Genomic DNA, 25958 nt, shown 5'->3' with positions numbered 1-25958 from the left:
TATTACGTGACTTGTGCATAGACACGGTTTTTTTTATTATTTCTTTTATATTTAAAAAAATAACATAATCGATATTATATTTATTACTTATAGAAAAATTTGTAACTATTTTAATTATCTCATAAAAATATGATATTATATTTTTATAAATTTGATAATAATATAATTAATAATATTTATAGTTTATGGTCATTGTAATAGAAATATTTAAATAAAATAAAAATTTAAAATTATTAATATTTTTAAAATCCTTTACATGTTTAAAATATTTATGAATGAAAATTATTTATTTTTCCTATTTAAATATTTTTGATATTATAATTATGTTAACTTTTCAACAAATATAAATTCATAGAAAAATTTCTAAAAGAATATAAATTTTCTGTGAATTTAAACTTTGTATGAAATAAAATTAAATAATAAATAATTTTTCAGTAAGTTTCGTAAGAAAATCCTGCGAATAAAATAAAATAAAAATCAATTGAAAATTTAGTATTTTCCTGTCAAATTTTAAAATATATATAACATGTTTTTTGCTAATTTAAATTTGTAAAAACATTTGCAACAAATATAAAATTTTTATGTGAAATTTTCTAAAAATTTATTTGGTGTCTTTTTTTGTTTTTACAATTTTATCCACTTAATTATCATTTTTTAAATTTAAATATTATTCATAATAAAAAAATATTTTTCAGTTTTATTATTTTACTAATTTTAGTAACTACGTTCTTGAATTAATGACTTAGATGTAATGATATAGCAACAACAAAACAAATAAAAAGTACAAGCCGTACATACGCACAGGTTGCATTTTTTTTTATTTTGTATATTTAAATAATAAAGTAGTTAAAATATTACGTAATAAAATATCATGAAGATTAGGTTATATTATTGTAAATGTTATTAATAAAGTAATGAAGTAGTAAAAATTTAAGCGATGCGATAATGATTTCAGTTTTAAATAAAATACATATGGTGCAATTAATTGATTTTACGAGATAATTATAATAGTTTATGACCTGTGCGTATATACACTTTTTTTTTATTTCAAATCTTTTAAGAATAATAATATAATTGTTATTATAATTATTTAACCATTAAAAACACTAATAATAATATTAATATAAATTATAAATCATAAATTTTTTAAAAGAGTACTCTATAATTATATATAAAGATATATATCAACAACAAAACAAATAAAAAGGACAAATAAATCAAATATGATCTCGTAGTAAATAAAATTAAGATGGGTGTCTAACTATAATAATAATAATAATAATAATAATAATAATAATAATAATAATAATAATAATAATAATAATAATAATAATAATAATAATACAATTATAGTAATATCCATAGTGATAAAAATAGTAATAAGACAACAACTACATATATAATATAAAGAGATACACATTTTTGTGTCCTCCTCCTTTTATTTTTACAATTTTATCCTCTTAACTATTATTTATTAAATTTAAATAATTATTCATAATAAACAATTATTTGTCAGTTTTATCATTTTACTAATTTTAGTAACTATTTTTTGAATTCAAATAATTACACATATATAGAGATAAAATGAACAACAAAACAAATAAAAAGTGCAAATAATTTAGTATAACAATTTTTTTTATAATTAAAAAAACACTTATAATAATAACACCATCATCAAAGTAATAATAAAAAAATTATAATGATACCAATAATAACAAACTAATGATAATAATAATAATATTTATGCTATAAATATTACGGTAGACATTCGCTTAAGTCCGCATTTTGATCTTAGGAGTTTGATGCAAATTTTATTGGGATGCGAACTTATAAAGTTTTATGAGTCATATTATGGAATATTAGGGGTCATATAATTACAATATCAAATATTATGATTGTTGGAAATTCGTAGGGGTTGTAAAAATATAAGAGATATGAGATATAAGAGATATGAGATATAAGAGATATATTACAAGACGAATTTGTTATTTTATGTTATTCATATGAATGAATTAAAAGATTCTCCTTATCGGATTAATTGATTTAAGCTAAGGGTGTGTTCTTCATCCTTCGTCGCATCTTACACAATGGTCAATCGACAACCACATGTGAACAAAATTGAAAATAATTGTCACATGACTTTACGTAATCTTTCCTGAAAATAAAGTCACAAAGTCGATGGTCTGAGAATTTTCCCTTTTCAAATGCGGATTTATGCAGGATGCGAACTTAAATGAGTGTGGACTTAAGCAAATGTTTACTATAATGTCAATACTAATATTAAGGCTAATATTAACGATAATAATCTATAATTATATATAAAGATATACATCAACAACAAAACAAATAAAAATGACAAATAATTCAAATATGATTCCATAGTAGATTAAATTAAGATTTGTATCTAACTTTAATAATAATAATAATAATAATAATAATAATAATACCATTATAATAATATCTCCTAGTGATAAAAATAATAATAATACAACAACTACATATATAAAGAGATATACATTTTTTGTGTCTCTTTTGTTTTTACAATTTTATTTTCTTAATTATTATTTTTTAAATTTAAATAATTATTCATAATAAAAAAATATTTGTTACTTTTATCATTTTACTAATTTTAATAACTATATTTTTAATTTAAATAATCACACACATAAAGAGATAAAATGAACAAATAACAAATAAAAAATACAAGTAATTGAGATATGATCCCATAGTAAATAAATGTAAAATGTGTGTCTAACTATAATAATAATAATAATAATGATAATAACAATAATAGTTAATAATAATAATAACACTAAAATAATATCTCGTACAGATAAAAAAATAATAATAATCCAACTTCATATATAAAGAAATAAACATCTTTGATGTCCTTTTTTGTTTTTTTAATTTTATCCCCTTAATTATTATATTTTAAATTTAAATAATTTTTTAATTTTTGTTATTTTACTAATTTTAGTAACTATTTCTTTGAATTGAAATAATTGTTCAAATGTAAGGATAAATGAACAACAAAACAAATAAAAATGAGAAGTAATTGAAACATGATTCCTACATAATAAGTAAAATGTATATCTAACCATAATAATAAAAACAAAAATAATAAAAATAACTATTATAATAATTATAGTTCTTATTAATAATAATAACAATAGTAGTAATATAATAATAGAAATAATTATAGTTAATAAATGATAATAATAATTATAGTTGGTAATAATAATGATCATAATAATTATTGTTTGTAATAATAATTATAGTTAATAATAATACTAATAATAATAATTAAAATTATAGTTAGAGCTGATAATAATATTAATAATTATAGTCATAAATGATAATAATAATAATAATAATAATAATCAAAATAAAATAATAAATATCATGAAAATTGGGTTATATTGATGTAAATGTTATTATTAAAGTAATAAAGTCGTAAATTCAGTTTTAAATATAATAAATAAAATTGATATAATATGGTACAGTCAATTTATTTTACGAAATAATTATAATAGTCTATTATCCATGCATGTACGCACAATGTTTTTATTTTTTATTTTCATTTCAAATCTTTTTAAAATAATAATATAATTGTTATTATATTGATTTAACCATTAAACATATTAATAATAATATTAATATAAATTGTAAATTGTAAAATTTTTAAAAAGATTAAAAATGTATTTAACAAAAATATTTAGTATAATAAAGATTTTTTATAATTATAAAAGCACTTATACTAATAACACCACTATAAATAGTAATAATAATAATAAAATTAATAATGATACCAATCATAACAAACTAATGATAATAATAATGTTTATACTACAAATACTAATGTTAATGTTAATATTAATACTAATGTTAATGATAATAATGATAATTTATAATTATATATAAAAATATACATCAGTAACCAAACAAATAAAAAAGATAAGTAATTCAAATATGATCTAGTAGTTAATAAAATTAAAATGTGTGTCTAACTATAATAATAATAATAATAATAATACCATTATAATATCCCATAGTGATAATACTAATAATAATTATTATTATTATAACAATAATAATAATAATCTATACCAATATATAAACTATAATATCCCATTGTTATTCCAGTTTTACTCTCAATTATTAATTTAACCGTTATTCTGTTTTTTTCTCTTTAACAATTAATTTAAAAATTTCTTTTCTATACATATTTTATTTTTTTAATTTTAACAATTATGTATTCTTTATTGATTTTAACTCAAATTTCTATGAAAATTAAAAAATGCGAACACACAAGCACGGTAGCGCCTGTGTTTTTGCTAGTAATCTATAACAATATATAAAGAGGATTCCCTCTTTTGTGTCCACATTTCAAAATATCAAATTTACCATTTAAATATAATAATTTATTAAATTTTTAAAAATTTCCCGTTACTATTACAAGCTTTTTATAAAATCGTCTATCTCTGCTTCTTCTCTTCTTCTTTATTTATCAATTGTTATTCTTTCATCTGTTCTGATATATTTCACTTTATTTTTAATAAATATAATTTTATTTTATATATTAATTTAATAACATTACAATATTATCACCTACTAATATAATATCACGCATATTTAAAAAATGCATACACACAAGCGCGATAGTGCTTGTGTTTACACTAGTAGTAATAATAATAATAATAATAATAATTATTATTATAATAATATAACAACTAAATATATAAAGAGATAGACAATTTTTGTGTCTTTTTTTTACAATTTTATCCTCCTAATTATTATTTGTTAAATTTAAATAATTATTCATAATAAAAAATTATTTGTCAGTTTTATCATTTTACTTTTTTTAGTAACTATTTTTTTAATTCAAATAATTTCACATATATAGAGATAAAATGAATAACAAAACAAATAAAAAGTGCAAGTAATTGAGATATGATCCCGTAGTAAATGAAAGTAAAATGTATGTTTAACTATAATAATAACAATAATATACTACTATAATAATATCGCGTAGTGATGATGATAATAATAATAATAATAATAATAATAATAATAATAATAATAATAATATAACTACATATATAAAGAGATGGTTAAAATACTCCATTGGTCCACGTTTTTGTTCAAAAATCTCAACTAGGTCCTAATTTTTTTTTTAGTCTCAATTAGGTTCATATTTTTGAAAATGCGTAACAATTAGGTCCATTCCATTAGTATGGTGGTAACGGTGTTAAGGATGTGCCATGTGTTAGCTCCTCATCTTTTTTGAAATTTTTTGAAATTTTTTGAATTTTTTTTAAATTATTCATGTCACGTGTCACGTCAATATTGTGTCATCTGTCAAGTTAGTAAGGTGACACGTGTCAAGTCATTGTTTGAATCTCAATTTGGTCCATATATTTATTATTTTGATTACATTTCAGTCCATTTATTTTAAAATTTTAAATATATTTAAATAAGTTAAAATAAATATTAAAAAAAATGGACTGAAATATAATCAAAATAACAAATATATGAACCAAATTGAGATTCAGACAATGACTTGACACGTGTCACCTTACCGACTTGACACGTAGCACAATATTGACGTGACACGTGACATGAATAAATTTAAAAAAAAATCAAAAAAATGTGGAGCTGACACGTGGCATATCCTTAACACTGTTACCATCATACTAATGGAATGAACCTAATTGTTATGCATTTTAAAAACTATGGACATAATTGAGACTAAAAAAAAATCTTAGGACCTAATTGAGATTTTTGAACAAAAACGTGAACCAATGAAGTATTTTAACCTAAAGAGATAAACATCTTTGGTGTCTTTTTTTATTTTTTCAATTTTATATCCTCTTAATTATTATATTTTAAATTTAAATAATTATTTATAATACAAAAGTATTTTTCAATTTTTTTATTTTTCTAATTTTAGTAACTATTTTTTTGAATTGAAATAATTATTCAAATGTAAAGATAAATGAACAACAAAATAAATAAAAAGGACAAGTAATTTAAATATGATTTCTAAAGGAGTAAAGATAATCAAATGTGTGACCTAAAAATTATTTGATCAAATGAAATTGAGAAACACCTATTTAAACAAGTAGAGAGGGTGAGCTAATAGTATAAAACATATATATAATTCAAATATATAAGCACACACACATCAAAGGAACTCTCTCCTTTGATCTCAAGCCACATGGTCACTACTAGCCTCATGATAACATAAGGACTCTCCATCATCAGTCAACAACAAGTAATTTGCTGAATGTGATGAGGCTTAATAACTCTATTGGATCTCCTCAACTGTCGTGTCTCTTGTACTTCCACTTTTTCCTACAAGATCGTCTTTTGTAACATCCTCTAACACTACTTTTTCCTTCTCTGTTACCTTCTTTTCAGTTTCAATATTTGCCTCAAGTTTGTCCTTATACATTGCATTTTTTTAATGTAACATCTCTACTTCTAATGACCTTTTAATTTTGATCATCCTAAAAGCGATATCCTATATCCTTTACTCCATAGGCAATGGAAAGGCACTTTCTTGCTTTCAGATCAAGTTTGTCCCTGTCAGCATCTCTAGCACGAACATAAGAAACACAACTAAATACTTTTAAGTGAGAAAGACTTACATCCTTGCATTGCCATTTCTCCTCATGCTCATTGTTTCTGCCTAAAATTTCTTTGGTAACCCTACATGAATTCTCATATTCTTTGCCTTCTCATTCAAGGTTTTGAAACTAGATTTCCCTTCACCACCTTCTTTTGGCCGTCTCCAAATATAACTCAATATCCTTGAACATCCAACATGCCTACAAAGATTAACATTCTCTTGAGTCCTAGAACATATATAACATTCTTCAATTTCTAAACTATACTAGTAAAAGTTCTAAGATTTATATCTCCCATGCCTACAATGTCTAAAGCTTCACCATCTACAAGACGAACTTTGCCAAAATTTCCAGTTTTGAAATTTTTTATCAAGTCATTTGAAGGAGAAGCTTGGAACGATGCTCTAGAATCCATGATCCAGGATTCAAACTTGCTCTCAACACAATAGATCAATGCATCATCAATATCTTATTGTGCTTACATTCACTGTGTTGTCATGCCTCTTTTTTTAGTAACAACAAGAGTAGTACATTGGTTTCTAAAGTGGCCATTCTGTTGACAATTCCAACATGTAATATCCTTGCAAGTTTTGAACTGTCCTTGCTTCTTTGACTTTGATTTGCCACGTCTAGAACCTTACCCTCTTTCAGGCCTTCTACCTATACTTTCAGTGCTTAATAAGGAACCTGTTGATTCTTCGACGTTCTTTCTACGAACATCCTCACTAAGGATTAATCCCTAATTCCTTCAAATGTTAATTTTGTAGTCTCAAATGTATTGGCTATTACCGTGAGAATTCCTGACCAACTACTAGGCAACAAAGATAGCAACAACAAGGAATTAAATTCGGTCACATAATCTATAACACTAGTACCTTCTCACATCTTCATATTAACTAACTATTGAATCAAGAATACCTTGTTTGATGTCGATGGATTTTCATACATGTTTGGTATTGCCTTTATCAAACCATATGTCGTCTTTTCATTGATAATATTGTAAGCAACATTCTTCGCCAATGTTAATCTGACGACGCCCAACGCCTGTTGATCCAGAAACTCCAATCTTCCCGAGACATAGTTCTTGTTTTATTCTCAAATAAAGGTTGGTACAACTTCTTCTAATACATATAATTCTTAATCTGCATCTTCAGAATTTGAAATCACTTCCGTTTCAAACGTGTCAATCTTCACTTTCTTGTCTTTTGCTATTTCTCTCTCTCGCTTGAATCCTTAAGTTCTTGATACCAATTGTTGGGGATTGCAAACACACACACACATGAAAAATTACAAGACAAAAGTAAAATAACAAGAGCACAAAGGATTTACGTGGTTCCGTCAAAATGACCTACGTGAAACATAAAAATTATATCTAGTTTTGTTTGAATATATTTTAAATCAAACGAAATTAATTTTTGTGGTTTGATTTGGAATAGTTGTGTGGTTTAATCGTATAATGTTTTATTAATACATGTATTTAGCTTATTTTTTTTAACATTATAATGAACAATTTGATTATCTTTTTTACTATAATAAAATATTTGTTTACTTTTATCTTGATATATCATTATGCATTCAAAAATTCATTACGCATATTTTACTACAAAAACTTTTTTTATTTGTGACAAATTTTAATAATAAAAAATAATTAGTCATTATAGTGACAAATTTAGATATCAATTTATAAACTAAAAATTATTGATAACTTTTTAGATACCAATTTATTAACTAAAAATTATTGGTAACTAAAATAGTTTCTAAATTGGTTTCTAAATTAGTCACTATAGTGAACTGATATCTAAATTGGTCATTAACATTAGCTACCAAGGTTTTGTATCTACCAAACAAATTGGTCTCTTAATTTGTATCTAAATTTGTCACTAATGGGACAAATTTAGAAACTCATTTTGATTTTTTAGTTAAAACCTTGGTAGCTAATGTAAATAACAAATTTAGAGACTAATTCACTATAATGACCAATTTAGAATTTATTCTAGTTATCAATAATTTTTTTTATAAACTGGTCACTTAATGACTAATTATATTTTACCTTAAATTTGGTATTATCTTTCCTTTTGATGGACAACTAAAATAGAATAAAACGTAGTGGCATAAGGGGTGTATACACGTTTATAACAAAGGATAAATAAATAAGGTGATTATGATCATGTTATATTTATAGATTGTGACATAAATGTCATATGTAAACACATGTATAATAAATGTAAAACATTTAAAGTTAGAGCCATCAAAACGGGGCACTCGGCCCGACCCGACCCGACCTACCATGGATTGGTGAGTTAAATAGATTGACTCATTGGTTCACTGAATTAAAAAAAATACAATTTTTTTGTCCCAAAAAACTAAATTATAATTATGATTAAAATCTAAATAAACTTCGGTACAATCCAAAATAATGTTCTATCCCAAATACAAACCAAAATCACAAAAATATTAGGTATGCATTTTCCAAACCAATAAGTTGGCTAAAAAATAATAGCCTAACCCAACCCAAATATTAAAAAAGTTGTCTAATCCTTTATTTGCGAGTTGGTTGGTGAGTCAACTCGGGTCACCATGGGTTCAACTTGGGTGAGTCGGGTTCTTAGTAGGCCGGGTCAAAAATTAATCTGTATTAAACTTTGTAAAATAATTTCAACCCAACCTGACCTGAACCTATGGTGGGCCGAGTTGGCCCACGAATTCTATTTAAAGTGAGTCTTTTTGCACTATTTCCTTCCCATACTTTCATTTTAGTTTAACACTTTTGTCCTCCAAAACTAATAATGTAATAATCATACCATTTGGAAAACTTTTTTTCCTTCGCCTCATTCATACTTTAACCATAATATTTACTCATCACTCACAAATTTATATTAGATACATAAATTTTCCTCTTACACACTTATGTCTTGTATATAAGTTAAATAATATGTACTACAATAATTTTTAAATAATTAATTTTGGTTCAATATGGTTTCGATCGATTCAAATTGAGTTGTGTATCATTGAGACTTTGTAGCTTTTGTAGAGGGTTATCTTTCGAGTTGTCTAATGTTTGAGTTGTCTTGAGTGAAAATTTATTGTGAGAGAAACCTTGAGTTGTAATTTTTTATATTGTTCATTCCTTAATGGACGTAGGAGTTCATTAATACTTCAGTCAAATCATGTTATACTTTGTGTATGTGCTTGTTCTTCTTGTTCCTCTATTTAGCCTTGTAGCATTTTAGCACTTATGGTTATACTGTGTATTCTACTTTGTTTATATGGTATATGTTTCTAAGTGAATTGTGAGTTGTTCCACAACAAACTACTGCGATGAGTGTGGAAACTAAGGCTAACTCAATTTGACAACAATCTAAAAAAATCAATATATTTAAGCATATAATTAACCAATTTTAAATAAATTAATAAATTAATAAATCAACATATCTAAGATAAAAAAATAAATTAACAACATTATAAAAATATAGGCTCATATTAAATGTAAATTTTTAAGCTAATAATAGGAACATGGGAGTGCGAAACGCGAGCAACAATGGAGGAGGATGCAATCCTTGACGCATTTTGGAAAGTTACACAATCCCATCATAATGCAGTACCCTGGAGAAGAATGAAGTACCGTGGACATGAATGACAGTAAAAAACATGAACTTTAGGAATAAAAAACCTCAAGGAAAATGCAAACTCAAGGAAAAACGCAAAAGAAATCAAATGGGGAAGAAAGAAAAACCAACCAGTAGTGTTTGATATTGAGTGGTAGACCACATGTTTGATAGACCTTCAATGAAGCAAACTCATTTCAGTACAATACATAATCATTAGGGTATGCATGTATCTTTTAATGCCCAAAATTCACTAGACGTAAAATTTTCTTCACTTCGTAATTACGGATAGGTAATGTGTTATTTTATGGAAGCATTTCCTTCAGCAACGCCAACAATTTTGTGAAACTTTTGTTGGTCCATCCATTCCATGTTTTTAAACTCAAAAATTCAAAGTCGTTGATAGTCGTGTAAAGTTAGCGCATCTAGGGTACAACTCTTCCTCTAAATCAAACTTAAGAGAATCATATAAATGAGCTCTTACAAACTTTTCTTCACCAACATCAAGTACCATGTCCTCTAAATAATAACTCATCCATTCGTCTACATAATCTGTTCATCGTGACGTCATAGGCTTGTGTAGTAGTTCTCCATGCCAAGTTCAAATTGTATAACTCCTCACTATACCAAGGATGAATGGATGATCACGCATTGTGTCGAAGTCCTGACTTATTTGATTAAGACAACGAACACAAGAACAAAAATATGTCCTGTTCATAGAGATTGTGTGTTCTTGAGCATATTGCAAGAACTCAGAAACAAACTCCATCAATCTCAAATTTTTAACTCTCACAGGGTGAGATCCTACCCATTCAATTTTTTTTTTATAATTTTCTAACATGTATATAAAGAAGTATAACATCATATATTTGATAAATTTTGGTGGCATTTCGCATTAGTGTTCGAAGTACACAAAGTAAAAGTGATCACTCATGACCACAATCAAATATGTATTCGAAGAACAACACAAAATGGTTTCAACTAAAATTTTATCAAATTTATGCATAAACTTCAATGTACATGTTATAGCAAATTATAATTTTTCCAAACAGTCTGATCAGACAATTCAAGATTTAATATAAACGATTAAAATTTTAATCATTTGTACTAAAACTCAAATGAGAACTAAGGTTCGCTCAATGTTTAACTAAAAAGCACCTAATTTATAAATTCATCAAACACATCAAATAAATTTAAATTAATGCGAAAACCAATATGGTAGGTCGAATATCCTTTGGAGAAAATGAGCACCACAAGCATCAATGAAGTAAAATGGAGTGAAAAAGAGTGCAATAGACCTCAATGAAAGAATGGAACACTAATAATTGGAATTATTATGTTTTATTTTTTGTTTATATTATATATATTTTTATATTATTATTATCTTTCAAAATATTTCAAATTTTATTTAATAAATTTGGAAAAGATAAATGTGTGGTTTATATTTTGTAGATAAGTGAAAATCTCAAAGATTTAGGAAGATTATCAACAGAATCAGTATAGTACTGAATATTAAAAGAATATCAACAAAATCATCCACCAAGTTGGTTACTTCAATTACCAAACAAAATATTTGAAGAATATCTAAAAAATATGGAGTTTCAGAGGATTAAAAGATATATATTTAATATATTCAAGATAATTCAATACAAAGTACAAAGTTACGGGCCTAGTCCAATTTGAAAAATCTATAAATAAGGCACCTAACAAAGGTGAAAGGAACAACCCTTCCAGTAGACAGGAAACCCCTATTGGGGAAAAAACTCCTCTTTGGGGAGAGATGGAAATATGGTAGAGGTGCATTTTGAAGGCCATAAACATTCATATTCATCATTATTCTAGTATTCAGAATGTTAAAGAGTAGCTAACTCCCTTATTCATGGGGGTTTGATGTCTTGTGGTTGCATAATTGTCCCGTGGCGAAGGTCAAGTGAGCCGAGTCATAATCTAAGTGTCAGATTCCTTGGAAGACAGTTGATGAGGGGGAGATTGTTGCATGTGGCACCAATTGTCCCGTGGCAGACACAAAGTGAGCCGGGTCATAATCGAATCGTGGCGCTTGGGATGTTACATTCTTAAGTAAAAAGAGTTGCGTCCTGACTATTAGCTATAACTTTTAGCTAAGTGGTAAGTGCTCGATCCAACCATTGGTATTAGAGCCACGATCATGAGTTCGATTCCTCGTGGACAATTGTTAGAGGAGAGATTGTTATGGGTTGCACAATTGTCCCATGGCGGAGGCCAGGTGGGCCGAGTTATAATCCAATTGTGGGATTCCTTGGAAGACAATTGATGAGGGGGAGATTGTTGCATGTGGCATCAATTGTATTGTGGTAGAGATTATGTGGGTCGGGTCACAATCGAATCATGGCACTTGGGTTGTTACACTCTTAAGTAAAAAGATTTGTGCCTTGACTATTAGCTATAAGTTTTGTCCAAGTGGTAAGCACTCGATCCAACAGGATGTAATGTATTCTTAACTCTTTGTGAATTTCACTATTCAATATAATTATTTTCTATCACTCTTGTGTTCTATTCTTGTTCTAACTGTATGATAATGGTCTCTAATTATTGGACATGATATTATAACCTAGACTAGAGTATACAACTAATTGATTGTGCATCTAGACATAGAGTACATCATTGGTCATTGTTAAGACTTTGGCAAGTATACAAAGTCGTGGCAAGTGTACCAAGTCGTGCAAGTAGTAACCTGTATGACCAGGATATCGTTTCCCAAAAGACTCGTGTATACTAAATAATCGTGCAATTAATAACTAATTTAAACAAAAGAATAATTCCATAATTTTGAGTTTCATATATGAAAGTAAATTTTTGTATAATTGATTAAAGATGAACTTTGGAACTTAAAGGCACTTAATGAATGGAAAAGATTAGAAATGATATGAATTGATATTGTCGGGGTTAGAATTCACCTACTTTGCTCTCATACAACTACAATTTTACATCCTCTACATCAATATGCTAATGTGAACCTACAATTCTACTCAAACCCTAATTCCTTAGTGGATTGAGCCTAAATTTCTTTATTAAGAGTCAATCTCTTAAACTCTTAATAAGCAAATCCTCTTTATCACTAGTGCAGTTTTGGCTTTTTAACTCGTGTTATAGGTCTCGATTGTCGCTTAACCGAAGCATAAAATGGCACGGTGGCATTTTTGTAATTTTTTTCCAACTTTTATACCTCGGTTCAACATATACTCGAAGTAGAAAATGCCTTTCTACTTTGGTTCTAAGAAATCCGGTGCCAAAAAGTTGGCCAGTATTTCAAAAATGCCATTAGGGTGATATTTGGCCTCGGGTGAAATTGAACTAGTGCCAAAAATGGTTTTCTACATCAGTTAAAAATTGAATTGATCCAAAAAAGTTGGCCAGTATTTCAAAAATGCCACTAGGGTGATGTTTGGTCTTAGGTGAAATTGAACTGGTGCCAAAAAGGGTTTTCTGCCTCGGTTAAAAATTGAACCGAGGCCATAAGTTCTGTTAGGGTTCAAAAATGCGAATCCCTTTTTCTTCTTCTTTTTCTTTTTTTTCTTCTTCCTCATCCCTACGATTTCTCTCCTCACGCCTACTGCTGCTGTTGCGCTCTGACCACTCATGCCACCATAGGTTTGCTACTCCTTCTACCTCGCACTACCACGTCGGATCGTTGGGTCTCCTTCCCCACGAACGCTGCTACAATCCACGGTGATGCTGCTCATGGTGAATATTTGTGGTGAACATTGGTGGTTCTATCTTCGATGATTGTTGCAAGACGATAATGGATTCATTGATGTGTGAAAGTGCGAGTGGCGGAGGTTCCTAGGTGGCGTGGTGGTTTTCGATGAATCAAAGATGGACGGCGACTTCCATGGTGGTTCAAAGGTGGCAGAGGAACCTAGGATTGATTTTCTATCACACCATATGGCTTTGATTCTCATAAGAACCAAGGCAGAATGTGGGTTTTCTACTTCGGTTCACACTCGAGGCCAAAATATGACCCCATTTGGCCTCGTCCTAATATGCTTCGATTCTGGAACCGAGGCAGAATGAAAAAAAATAACCATTGTCAAATTCCCTTCCTGCACTAGTGTATGCATTAGGGTTTAAGACAACCAATGGGTGAAGCCCAATTCCTAGATACAAGTTCCATTAAGTTTTCTTATTCCAAGTCAAGGTTTATAAAGATATTTCCACACCCAATGAACCAAATATCATGCAATGGATGACCAAATCATTGCAAGCATTAAGTTAAGAAACAAGAAGACTAGCATTCAATGAAAGAGACATTTATATATTCAAAACATTGCAATTACATAAGAGTGCAGTGGCTACATCTAACTCCAACAAGAATGGGTTTAGCTCTCCATTGTCATGGAGAGCTCAAGCTTACAAATGGAATAATGGAAGAGAAATGAGATACAAAATGGAAGAACAAGCCGTTCCCTCAAGCCCTAGCACACTTCCAAGCTCTCCAAAATGAGTTTCTCGCGCCTCCCATGTCCAAAGATGACTCTCCATCGAGCAATCCAGAAGAAATAGGTTAAGTTTGCCACATCAGCATAGGCGTCACTCAGCGCCACCCCCGCACCACTGAACACCCCAGTTTACGAGTCAATCAATGCTCAACGTTGGACAACTGACGCTTAGCGCCTAGAAATGCAAATCAAATAGCGCTTAGCGGTGGCCAACTAGCACTTAACGCCCAAAAATGCGAGAAGAATTGCGCTTAGCGCTGACTTTTCTAACGCTTAGCGCTCGCTGCATGGCTTTGAATCTTCGAAAATGGTTTTTCTTCTTTCTTCTATGGTTGAAAGCTTCTTTGGCCTGAGGCAAGAGCTTCCTATCACTGAAATTTCACACAAAAAATGGGGATTCGTGGTATAATTAGATCAATGTAACCTAAAATGTAATTATTCACAAAAACAAAGTAAAAGTGATGATTAAGTGGGTTAAATGTTCAAGAGAAGTTGATTCTGTCAACAAAAGATAAGTAAGATAATGGTAAAAATCAACATTATCAATCATTCATAACATCAGAATTTTGATTATTAATGCGAACTTATAATAAAAATTGCTAAGATATTAGGGTTTTTATTATTCAAGTTTAAACTCGCCGCTAAGACATTAGGGCTTGTTCATAAGGTGTGAATGTTAAAGTAGGAATTCGAAGAATATTATTTGGTGTTTTTTCTTTGAATTGGATCATGAAACCCAATCCAGTGAAGCCTTTATCATGCATTGTTGTACACCATATGTTTGATAAAAATAAAAAAAAGGTTTTATTTTTGTTTTTTGTGAAATTTGTTGTCTAATTGAGTTATGAATTGCAAGAGTTGCCAAGTGTTTCACAAGTCTCTTGAGAAACGATTCTTAGACTTTCTACTTTATTATTTGTGCGATTTAGTACACTTGCCAATCTCGTAATAAAAACTACCCTTAATGCGAAAACCAATTGATTAGAATGAATCCTTTGGAGAAAACGAGCACCACAAGCATCAATAGGAGTAAAATGGAGTGAAAAGGAGTGTAATGCACCTTAAAAGCTTGTTGTCGCCGTCTCCTTGCTACAATGGAGCCTTGCACGCTATGAAACAATAAAAATGTGACCTCTCGCATCTCTTTTTTTCCTGTCCGTATTTTATAGACTAGACGTCATACCTTCCTACAAACGTCTATTTCAAAATTGACGTCGGAGTTAGGACTAGCCGATGTCAATTGATGTTGAACCTAGGGTTAGTTGACGTCAATTTTGAATTAGATGTGTATTGGAGGAAGATCCTACGTCTCATTAGATGAAATATTTATAAAAATGCCACAATGCATTTTTACCTTTGAATTTTGCTACGTTTGATATGCAACTTGTGATGTTGAAAGCCTATTTTACACTGGTGATAACTATTTTTGTGTTGGTGTAAGTATTTTTAATTTTAAAAGTAAATAGGTTTATTTAATTAAACTATGAAGTAATTTGTCTTAACAACGGACAAAAATAGAAAACTCAAAAAAAAAAAAACAAAATATCCATGATAAAGACCAAATTAATGTTAAAGATATCATTTTAAGTGCCATTTCGATCGATCTCTTTAAGGGAAAAAGTAAACTTAAAGTTAATTAAAGTTCTCTCAAAACATGTTTTCCACAAAGAACTGCCGATGAAGATCCCTTCCTCATCGTCATATACATGGTTAAATTTTACCTTTTAGTTTTTTCACTTTTGGTCACTTTTAACTTATTGAGAGTTGAAAGTTTGCTATGGAAACTTCGATTTTGTGAGTATATGCTTCTGGCAGATTCAATGCGTGTCTGGTTTTAGTTTCAGAACTTAGTTTTATGTTGCTATACTTGTCTTTTTCTAAAGTACCACAAAGAATAACTCTCACCTCTCATTACTTGTGCAAACTGTTAGCAGAGAGAGATGGAGAGAAGAGTATAATGCATACACTAATAGAGAGTTAGAGAAATTAGAATGTATTTCTCATATATCAGAAAGTGGAGGATACAAAGTATTTATACAAAACAGAAACGTAACAGGAACTAATCACTGCAAAACTTAATGCAGTTATTACAGTTATGATATTTTGAATTACAACAACAACACACCCCTCTTAATCCAAAATATTAATCAATTTCAAACCCAGCAGCTCTCTCAACTTTTCAAATCTGCTTTGTCTTAGAGCTTTTGTAAACACATCAGCTACTTGATCCTCTGTAGGACAGTACACCAGCTCCAATCTGCCTTGGCTTACTTGATCTCTTAGAAAGTGGAACTTTGTTTCTATATGTTTACTTCTTCCATGGCATACGGGATTTTTTGACAAACTGATGGCAGATTTGTTGTCCACCAAAAGCTGAATTGGTTCTTTGCACTCAAGTTTCAGCTCTTTAATACATGCTGAAAGCCATAGACATTGACAAGTTGTTTCAGCAGAGGCAATATATTCTGCTTCACAAGAGGACAAGGCTAGAACATTCTGTTTCTTGGAGCACCATGAAATAGGTGCATGCATGTACTTGAAGAAATACCCAAATGTACTCCTTCGATCCATTCTATCCCCACACCAGTCTGAATCAGTCCAGACCTCCATATTTCCTTCATCCTGACTTGTTCTTCTTGGAAAATGACTTGTTCTTCTTGTAAAGAAAAGTCCAAGTTCTGTTGTTCCCTTTAAGTATCTGAGTATATGTTTTGCTGCAGCTAAATGTGATGTCCTTGGGCTGTTCATGAAACGACTAACCAAACCAACCCCATAGCTAATATCTGGTATGCTATTACAAACATATCTTAGAGACCCTACAACCTGTTTATAAAGGGTAGCATCAACCAGCCTTTCATCTGTTGCTTCACCCAATTTCAGATTGGCAATAACTGGTATAGGAACTAAATTGTAATCTGCCATGTGGAATTTACTCAGAACGCCATTGATATACCTTCTCTGATGCAGCAAAATTCCCTTGGAAGTGTGTTTGAATTCCAGACCCAGAAAATAATTCAATCTCCTAAGATCAGTCATTTCAAATTCTGAATTCATCTTCTGTTTGAATAGCTCAATCTCAGCTTGTGAATCTCCTGTTACTAGCAAATCATCAACATACAGGCAGATCAACAACAAATTATTGGGTGAGAAAACTTTCACATATACTCCATATTCAACTGTACATTTATTGAATCCAATCTGCAGCAGAAATGCATCAATGCATTTGTTCCAGGCACGTGGGGCTTGTTTTAAGCCATATAAAGCTTTATGCAGTTTGAACACCTTATGTTCTTCTCCCTTTCTTTCAAATCCTGGTGGCTGCCTCACATAAACCTCCTCCTCTAGAGGTCCATTTAAGAAAGCTGATTTGACATCAAGCTGACCTATTTCCCAACCTTTCCAACTTGCAACAGCTATCACAAGCCATACTGTTTCAAGCCTTGCAACTGGTGCAAAGACATCCGTGAAATCAATTCCTGGTTTCTGTAGAAAACCTTTTGCCACCAGCCGAGCCTTATGTTTTGCTATGCTTCCATCTGGTTTAAACTTGGTTTTGAACACCCATTTAACATCAATTGGATGTTTATGGTGAGGCAAGTCTACTAATTCCCAAGTCTTGTTCTTCTCTATGGACTTTAATTCTTCATGCATGGCCTCCTTCCATTCTCTTATGTAGCTTGCTCCCACATTAGTGGTTCTGAATCAGCCAGGAATGCCAGATGCACGAGTTCTCCATCATCTCTAATTTCACAATCAGCCATAACTTCATGATCTGTTAGTCTAGTGGAAGGAAATTTCACCCTCTGTGACCTTCTGTTGGTGTTATTTCCACTGCTGGTGCTGGTTGTGGCAACAGCTTTGTCTTCAAGAAGACACGGGATGTGCCTTTTCTCAACAGTTACTGCCACAGGCTACCAATTCCACTTTGCAGCCTCATAAACAACTACATCTCTACTTATCACAATTTGCTTCTTCTCTGGATTATACAGTTTGTAGGCACCAATTGAGTGGTATCCAACCAGTATAAGGGCCTCACTTCTATCTTTAAGCTTCTTACGTTTCTCAGCTGGTATGTGCATATGGCAAACTGATCCAAAAATTCTAAGGTGGTGAACAACAGGCTTTTCTCCTGTCCAAGCTTCTTTAGGGGTACAATCTGTCAAGGCTCTTGTAGGACACCTATTTAGTACATAGGCAGCTGTAAAGACTGCCTCTCCCCAGAAATAATGTGGTAGCCCCTTTCCTTTTATCATACATATACACATGTCAAGTAGCATCCTGTTTCTCCTCTCAGCAACCCCATTGTGTTGGGGGTGTAAGGTGCTATCACTTCATGATGTATCCCCTTTGATTCACAAAATTCCATTACTTCTTTTGAATTAAACTCACCTCCTCCATCAGTTCTGAACACTTTTAATTTCAGACCAGATTGTCTTTTTACTGATGCACAAAACTTCACAAAATTTGCAAACACCTCTTTCTTTTCTTTCAACAAATAGAGCCATATTTTCCTGGTCCATTCATCCACAAAGATAAGAAAATACCTATTGCCTCCAAGTGAGAGTGTATCAAAAGGACCACACACATCCGAGTACACAATGTCAAGTGGCTGTTTTGATCTCTTTGGTGCACACTTCTTAAACTCCTTTCACGTTTGTTTGTCGACGATGCAACCTTCACAAGTTTTATCAGGAACATGAATAAGTGGCAGTCCACTTACTAACTTCTTGTTGCTTAATTGACCCAAACTTTTGAAGTTTAGGTGCCCGAATCTGTAGTACTAAAGCCATCCTTCTTCTTCAACATTCATTGATGCTAAGCACTGGATAGTTGTTGCATTGAGGTTGATCTTAAAAGTTCTGTTTCATGACAGTGGAGCTCTAAGAATCAACCTTTGTTGCCCATCATACACCTCTATGTGATTTTGTTGCATTGACATAGCATAACCCTTCTCCAGTAATTGTCCCAAACTTAACAAATTATTTTTCATGTTAGGAACATACAACACATCACTCATGTAAGCAGTTTTACCATCTTTTCGAGTGATCATAAATTTGCCAACTCCTTCTGTTGTTATTGTGTTGTTGTCCGCGAATCTGACACTGCTTCTCACGCTTGGATCAAGATCTACCAGCCACTCTCTCCTCCCTGTCATGTGGTTAGAACATCCCGTGTCCAAATACCAGCATGACTCGTCTTCTCTACTGTTTGTTGTGACCATTAACAACACATGATCAGATTCACTATCACTCTCGTCTTGGGCAAGATGTGCTTCATCACCTTTCTTGTTCTTCTTGCTTGAACTGTTGTGCCAACATTCATAGGAATAATGGCCAAACTTATCACACGTATAGCACTGTACCTTCCTTTTATCATATGGTTTCTTACCTCTACCTCTGCCATGTCTTCCTCTTCCTTTGGTACCATCATTTTGGCTAGGACCAGATTCATCCACTAACTGCTCAGAATACTCTCCAAATCTGCCTCCACTCCTACCACCCCGTGATCTCCCTCTTCCTCTTCTGCCACCACATCCTCGAAAACGTTGATTATCAACCCTAGTAGTGAAGGCTTGATCAGTACTTTTGTCATTATTCTTTCTTTCAATCAGCCGTTGCTCATGAGCTTCCAAAGAATTTTGCAATTCTTCAAGACTCATCGTCATAAGATCCTTGCATTCTTCAATGGCGACAACAATGTGATCATACTGGGGTGTAAGTGTTCGAAGGATTTTAGCCACAACCTTGCTTTTCTTCACAGGTTCATCACAGGCTCTCATGGAATTGACCAAAACTTGCAACCTTCCAAGATAGTCTACAATTGATTCTTGATCTTTCATGCACAGTAATTCATACTGTCGCTGTAGGGACTGTAGTTTAACTGCCTTAATTTTTCCAACATTACCATATGTTTCTTGCAAGATGTCCCATATCTCCTTGGATGTTGTGGCTTTCGAGATTTTCTGGAAAACAGTGGTAGATAAACACTGGTGCAGTAACATCCGAGCTTTGCAATCCAGCCTTCGACTCTCCTTGTATACATTCTTTGTTTCATCTGTAGCATTCTTGGTTGGTTCTTGCAGTCCTTTCTTTACGATATCATCCACCTCCTGGAAACCAAGAATGGCTTCCATCTTGACACACCAATCACCATAGCTTGTGCCATCGAACACAAGCAAGTTGCCAGAAATCACGCCTCTAGCAGCCATGAAGCTAATACACGCAACAAGCTTCTATCACACTAATCTACACCCTCAGATCCTCTTGGGTCGGAAGGGCTCTTGATACCACTGTTAGCAAAGAGAGATGGAGAGAAGAGTATAATGCATACACTGATAGAGAGTTAGAGAAATTAGAATGTATTTCTCATATATCAGAAAGTGGAGGATACAAAGTATTTATACAAAACAGAAACGTAACAGGAACTAATCACTGCAAAACTTAATGCAGTTATTACAGTTATGATATTTTGAATTACAACAACACAAACCATCATGCAGCTTAGTCTTTCCATATTTCAAGCAAAAGGTGCTTGCAAACCATCATACTTGTATTCATGTTGAAGCAGCAAATGACAGTTTAAAGCCTGGTGATACACTAAATTACACAGATACAACAACAATATATTCAAAAAAGGGAAAATATTCTCTAGCTTTTGGTTCGCCAACTAGAGATGACAACCGTTACTTGTTTGTATTCAATGTAAATAAGAATGTTCAAGTTTGGGTGAGTGATAGAAACCAACCTGTTCACAAGGATTCTGCAGTTCTGTCACTTAATGCATACACTACCACAATCATTGTTGATCCTCCTTGGGTTAGCATCAACCAATCTCAACTCAGTATCATATAAACAATCTCATATCATATACTCATCATTCATAATAATTAAAAAGCTTTTATAACCACAAAAATATCATTCAAATCACTCAAGAATGCAAGTTTCAATTTCGTACTTACTCGCCCAGTTAGTATCACTCGCCTAGCCATTGGCTGATGCTCGTCCAGCTAGTAGCACTAGCCCAACCACTGGTACAGGTATGGAATTTCCTTCTGGAAATTCGCCCAGCTAGTACCACTCACCCAGCCAGTACCACTCACCCAGCCACTGGCCCGTGCTCGCCCAGCTAGTAGCACTTGCCTAGCCACTAGTCCAGGTCTGGAATTTTCTAACTTGGAAATTCGCCCTGCTAGTACCACTCGCCCAGCCACTGGCCTGTGCTCGCCTAGCTAGTAGCACTCGCACAACCACTAGTCTAGGTCTGAAATTTCCTAACTTGGAAATTCGCCGAGCGAGTATTACTCATCCAGCGAATCTACGAATCTGGTTAATTCTGCAGATTAGTGTTCTGCATAATTATGCAGATCAACTTATTCGCCCAGCGAGGAGGCTCACCCAACAAGTAAGCAAATCTACACAATTTCTACAGAAGTTGATTTAAGCAAAATTATACCTATTCAACCAATCCATACAACCCCAAAACCTCTACAGAGACCATTCGAGTATCACACATTAATTCTATCAACATAATCACACAAATTGCATCCAAAAGCACCTATAGCATACAGTTATTCTCAAACATCAGATAAAACCTAAGTATTTATCATTTTCAAACATCACAACCCAGTCCACATATCAAACACATAAGTCAATTACAAAATAATCATATAATAACATTCCTAATAGATTTGAGACATGATAAATATTAGCTTCCCTTACATGAGATACTATACAGACAGTTCACAGAGAGTTCAAATACACCTAACAACCCAACAGAGTCCCCAATTCTCCCTAAGAACAACAAGAACATGATCAGAGTGCATCAATAGAACCACTGATTAGTGCAAAAACATAAGGAGAACTCAGAAGGCACATACGGTCTAAAATGATCCGCATGCAATGAGATTTAGACAAAATCAGAGAAAAGAGCAGAAAATCAACTTACTCTGTTTGAGAAATTGATCGGACAGAAACGTAGGGCGTGTCGCAGAGATCCCCTAGCGATCTCTGATCGCTGAATACATGATTACAAGAGTCAAAAACTTAGAGAGAAGACAGAGAGGATTTTAGACACAGTTCTTAGAGAGATAGTGTTTATAACTAATGAAACTCGTTTATTAGATTTCTATTTATATTTAAGATTTTTAATAATAAAATAATCGAGTTCCATTATTTTAAACACTTACTCATTCTAAACTACTATTTTCTAGGTCCTCACAACCACACTCTGTCTTCCTTTGTGCAACACTCCCTCCTGTTGATTACATTTTCCATATGATTGTGTAGTACTTATATTCATGTTAAAACAGAATAACAATTTAAAGTATGATGACACATACGCAGAAACAGCAACACTCTTCTGAAAATGCAAAATCTTATCTAAATTTTGGTGCTTCGATTTCGGGTGTGAGAACACTTGGTGTTATGCACTACAAATAAGGATATTGCAGCTTGGAACAAATTAAATGCCGTTTTCTCTGCTCCAGAAGTAGAGCAGGATATAGTGCATGGTATTGATTGTGAGGAAGAACAAGCAATAGTTGACAGAAACATAGCCATGATGCAAGATGTAGACGTCCACATATCCCTCAGTGTTTTACAAGAAATAGAAGGTGACAATACATTGCAACTTAAAGGATCAATGAAGAAGCAAAAAGGTGTTTATTAGTGATATGGGTAAAGTTGTTGGAGGCAAAAACACTGTTTGTGGAGGACTTTTCGGTAATTGCTGTTTCTGTTAAAAAGCTATTAATCACTTGAAAGTGTGAGCAGATAACTTGAAGATTCAATGATCATACATTTACAATACGTTTTTTAGTGTTACATAGTAAAAATTTTGGAATCATTTTGGGCATGCATTGCTTTAGGACACTTTGCAAATTTTATTGGAATTGTGCAACTCTTACAGTGAGATTGAATCATCAAGGCTAAGAGGTGATATTGGAAAGAGAGAAACCAGATGCAACAATTCATGAATTGACAAGGAAGCTCAAATGATACAAGGAATTTGCACGTTACTTGCATTGCAAGGTTCAGTTTTGCGTAATGTTGCAGAGACATTTGATCAGGAAGCTCTAGTAGCAGAACAACAACATGGTCTTTCTGCAATTCTACAACAATTTCAGCAATTATTTGAGTCTAAACACACCTACCACCTTAGGGGAAATGTGATCACAAGATCAATCTCGTTAATGACGCTCCTGTTTGCTTGAAATCATAGAGATACACATACCCAAAAAGAAGAAATTGAGAGACAAGTGCAGGGTTTATTGAGAGAATAAATTGACTACATGGAGATTTTTTTGTGTCTAAAAGGAAAGAACTTTGAGATGGAGATATGGGATAGGTGTTCTATCATAAACATTAAGATAAATAGAAAAAGATCTTAAGATCTCAAGAGAAACAAAACAAAAACCAACCATCACCAAAATCTCTATCTAGATCAACTTTGTACTCAGACAGAGATGAAAGCCAAAAAAGTGAACATGCTCGTAAGTGACTTCAACCTTATACCTTCATAGAGATAATAGCATGCCATATACACCTGCTACATTTTTATCAATATTGCTATGTCTATACCATCTAATGATTCTCACTGCCATCTAGTGATTCCCACTGTCAATATCAGAGAAGCAGGATGAAAATAGCCTAGACAAATTCCTTATGCAGCCATATGTAGTTGTATTTTGAAATAACAAAATGTAGACCTTGACTACTTTATTCACCATGAAAGATGAATTCAGTTTAAAATTATGGACTGTCCACCAGCTTACCCTAATGCCATGCCTCCACATTCTCCAGGTACTTCAACAATACTACGGAGATTATGTGCATATATGATTGAAGTATTGAAAATTATAACTTTTCCCTTCCAATACATAATAGTATTAAGATACTGTGAATTTACTTTTACAATTATTCTCTGATCTTCGATGTTTCTGTAACCAAGAATACAACCATACAAATGCTTTAAACTAAATAATAGGGGCTGCGCGGACGCAAGCCCCCTCTACCACAAATTATGATGTAGATTCCACCACTAGGGTAGACCTTAGAACAGCAACCCTTCTTTGTGCAATGAAGGTCACTACTCTAGGCCATGAGCCTTCATGATCACTCATTGACCCCATCCAGGTAAGTATGTTAATCTATGTCATAACTATTTGTTTTATTGCTCATACTCTTTAATACTCTAACAGATATATCGATGTGGAACTTCATATATGTTTACATTAGCCTATCTGTGCGACTGCAACTTCTTTTACGAAGAAGAACGGTACTTTTGGTTAAGGAAATTTGAACACTGCCATAGAAATGTTGTTGTTCATTTAAAACAAATCAGCAGACAAGTTCAATTTGTTGGATTATAAACTCAAGTTAAATATTTTTAGGAAAAAAAGGACATCATTTTATTGTGAAACTAATTCAAATGTATAGTAGGATGTTTGGATTGGCGTACAAAAATCGCATCTATCATAAATTTTTTACCAAAAGTCCAAAATATGTGAAGTTATAATGACTTGTTTGGTCCAAAATATGATCAAAATAAACATGTAGCTAATACTGACTTGCTTAACATATTGTAAACTAACTTGCTTAACACTTAGAGTTCTTCTAAAATATTTCAAATGAACTAAATTGTATTGTATAAAGAGTTTACAAATTATTTAAAATGAAAATGTACACTAAATTATTTTATTAATTTGATTTGTAGGAATTAAATTCTATTTGGATAAAGCGAGGTTAATTATTTTTTTTAAGAATTTGAAATGTTTTATAAGAAATATGTTGCATGGATAAGGAATTTTGAAAGAAATTAAAATTCTAGAAGTAATTGAATTAGTTATAATTAAAGAATTTTAAATTTGACAAGAAAAGTAAGAATTTGAAATTCTTGTTCTCAAATTCATATTTTGATCATAGTTTGGGCTGATTTAAGTTTGGGCTAATTCAACTCAATTAAACTTGGTTTGGTTTAGTCCTAACTCAATGTCTTGACTTAATTCAACTTTTTCAAAACTGACATGATCTCCGTCATTTCCACCGGGACCTAAACTAACTTGGACTCCGGCCAAGCTAAACCTAATTAAACTTGACTTGACATGGACCTAGCCTCTCAACTAAATATGATCGTATTTTACAATGGTGAATTTTATTTTCCTCTTAACGATGTGTATGAAAGATAGAACTAAAAATATTGATATGACATGGGCTGCATGACTCTTCACATCCCATTTGATCCTAATG

The 25958-nt window shown here is 31.5% G+C and overlaps 1 non-coding gene across 1 annotated transcript; it reads right to left on the bottom strand.

The window, feature by feature from the left end:
* Positions 1-24692: 24692 nt before the first annotated feature.
* Positions 24693-24853, bottom strand: LOC114170861. The gene has a single exon (XR_003601222.1). It is a non-coding gene; the product is annotated as a U1 spliceosomal RNA (small nuclear RNA).
* Between the last annotated feature and the right edge of the window lie 1105 nt (positions 24854-25958).

This window comes from Vigna unguiculata, chromosome 11, assembly GCF_004118075.2.
Source record: "Vigna unguiculata cultivar IT97K-499-35 chromosome 11, ASM411807v1, whole genome shotgun sequence".
Taxonomy (NCBI): Eukaryota; Viridiplantae; Streptophyta; class Magnoliopsida; order Fabales; family Fabaceae; genus Vigna; species Vigna unguiculata.
This window is presented reverse-complemented; position numbering and strand designations above follow the sequence as displayed.